Source organism: Hyperoodon ampullatus (genome assembly GCF_949752795.1).
Source record: "Hyperoodon ampullatus genome assembly, chromosome: 5".
Lineage (NCBI taxonomy): Eukaryota > Metazoa > Chordata > Mammalia > Artiodactyla > Ziphiidae > Hyperoodon > Hyperoodon ampullatus.
This window is the reverse complement of record NC_136918.1, coordinates 77,145,997-77,148,723: the sequence shown is the minus strand read 5'-3', so window position 1 is coordinate 77,148,723 and position 2,727 is coordinate 77,145,997. Positions and strand designations below refer to the sequence as shown.

General features: G+C 41.5%; 1 pseudogene across 1 annotated transcript; it reads left to right on the top strand.

Moving 5' to 3' along the window:
• The first annotated feature begins 1,842 nt into the window (after nucleotides 1-1,842).
• LOC307053343 (ras-related protein Rap-1b-like) lies at nucleotides 1,843-2,364 on the top strand (annotated as a pseudogene). The gene is made up of 2 exons: nucleotides 1,843-1,902; nucleotides 2,029-2,364. The product of its transcript is annotated as a ras-related protein Rap-1b-like (transcript).
• The last annotated feature ends 363 nt before the right edge of the window (nucleotides 2,365-2,727 follow it).

The window sequence follows — 2,727 nt, the reverse complement described above, 5'->3', positions numbered from 1 at the left end:
TCCTTGAGTACTAATCTTCTCAATCTGAAGACCTGTGAACTGAAGAGATTATCTGTCCCACTGTAGTGGGATAGGCATGGGGTAACTGCAATTGACACTCCCATTCAAAAAGAGGGAAAACAGGATGCACACAGCAGCCACTGAAATTCTCAAATTCTAAAATCCAGCAATTCTGCAATCCAAAAAGGCACATTTGACTAGTTTCTTATCAAGGCTCAATACTACTATCTGGGAATATTAATTCCGTGGCCCTTGACTCTGCTCTCTGGGCTCTTAGTTTTACCCTCAGAGTTACCTTTCCTTGTCCTCAAGAAATAGACTCACAGGTAATGCAAGGGGATTGGAGAAAGGAGGCAGCTGAAACATGGGCTACTTGTCCATAGGGAGCAGAGCTTGGCCCCGGGGTTTGGTTTTGGAGCAGGGATCTGGACGTTTCTGGGCATAGAGACTGGTGATACAGTGAGACATACAGCCCTGGTCCTTCTTCAGGGCACTAGATAGAAATTAGTGTCCAACATCCCTCACACAAAGAGAGGTAGAGTGGAGGATCCAGGTAGATGGCAGAATATTATTATAAGACAAAGAGTGAAGCTATTTCAATCCATATGAAGTTAGTTAAATCAGCAAAAACTTTATGCTTGCTTTTTTCCCCAAGCTTAATTTGCTTCCTAAAAGTTAATCAGGGCCCTTTGAGAGCTGTATTCTTCACAGTAATATTAAAATAATGCATTAACTTGCTGTTTCCAGGTGACACAGTAAAGGAGTTTTAACCTGAAAAAGTTTTCCTTCAGAGCTACTAGGATATTTTAGTTACCTCCTTACAGTTTATATTTCACATACTTCTAAATAGTATTGAGGCAGTATACTTAAAAAAACCCAAGATTATCAAAATAAAAAAAAAAGGATCAAAAACTATGTAAACTGTATGCTAAAACTTAGAGTTAATTTATCATTAGTGATTGAATATTAAATTTGTTCTGAGCTTCATTCCAGAAAAAGCTTTAACACAGCTATGTCTGACATATCTTTGAAAATGTATAAACAGCTAAGTATTTGCTTCTGGAAATATTTACTTCCAGCTCCTTTAAAGATGAAATTTCTCAGTGTAATTAGAGCATTGTTTAGAAGTTTATTCTGAATAGAATGTTTGAAGATAGAGAGGTCTTGAGAGGTCAACAATTCTGGTTCTTTCTGTCTGCAGATGAAGGTTGGAAAATCTAAAGAGATTCAGGGCTTTGCTCAAAGGTCAGACTGATTGAGCAGAGATGGGGTTGACTGCTAGCTCCATGTTCTTCCCCTTATACCATAGAGGAGAGATTCTTACCTCTGAAGTTTTCAGAGTTACTGCTAAATAAAGCTAAATGAGAAAAAAAATTAAAACTATATATTTGCAGTAAGAAATTATGATTTGTTACACACTGGTCTTATTTCAGATATAAAGGGATTCTAAAGAAACATGAACCAGCATGGTTGGACAGTGGTGAGTACCAGGGGACTGAGGTAGCAGAATAGAGAGAGAGCAATAAGGGTGAGATTGTGGAGAGAGGCCCCAAGGAAGCCAGAAGTCGTTCTTCCGGTTGCTGCCTTGCAGGGAGGCTCCAGAGAAAATGAGAGATTGAGTCTGGATGCCACTACCCTCCACTGAGGTGAAGGGCTTTATAAAGCAGAATTTGATCAGATCAAAGAATTTCAGCTTTGGTAAACCAGCCGGATCGGCGGTGGCAGCGGTAGCGGCAGGACCACGTGGCTCTGGGAGCAGCGACCCGGAGGGAGCAGGAGGCGACGCTGGCTGCAGGGACCTGGTGACAGCACAAGAGGTACTAGTTTTTACAAGTTTGCACCATGCATGAGTATAAGCTAGTCGTTCTTGGCTCGGGAGGAGTTGGAATATCTGCTCTGACTGTACAATTTGTTCAATAAATGTTTGTTGACAAATATGATCCTATGATAGAAGATTGTTATAGAAAGCAAGCTGAAGTAGATGCACAACAGTGTATGCTTGAAATCTGGGATACTGCGGGAAGGCAACAATTTACAACAATGAGGAATATGTACATGAAAAACGGACAAAGCTTTACATTAGTTTATTCCATCACAGCAGAGTCCACATATAATGATTTACAAGGTCTGAGAGAACAGATTCTTTGAGTTAAACACACTGATGAAGTTCCAATGATTCTGGATGAAAGAGTTATAGGAAAGAAACAAGGCCAAAATCTAGCAAGACAATGTGCACTCTTAGAATCCTTTGCAAAATAAAGAATAAATGTTAATGAGATCTTTTATGACCTAGTGCAGCAAATTTACAGAAAAACTCCAGTGCCTGGGAAGGCCTGCAAAAAGTCATCATGTCAGCTGCTTTAATATACTATTGATAAATGCATTGCAGCTCTGAGCCAGGTCTGAAGAACTGTTGCTCACTTCAACGGTGCCAGCATTCCAACTTTGTTAAACCTACCAACATGTTAAATGGACTTTCTGTGGCTATACACTTTAAGAGGCAGATGAGGGGCTTCCCTGGTGGCACAGTGGTTGAGAGTCCGCCTGCTGATGCAGGGGACACGGGTTCATGCCCCGGTCCGGGAAGATCCCACATGCCACGGAGCAGCTGGGCCCGTGAGCCATGGCTGCTGAGCCTGCGCTTCCGGAGCCTGTGCTCCGCAACAGGAAAGGCCACAACAGTGAGAGGCCCGCGTACCGCAAAAAAAAAAAAAAAAAAAAAAAAAA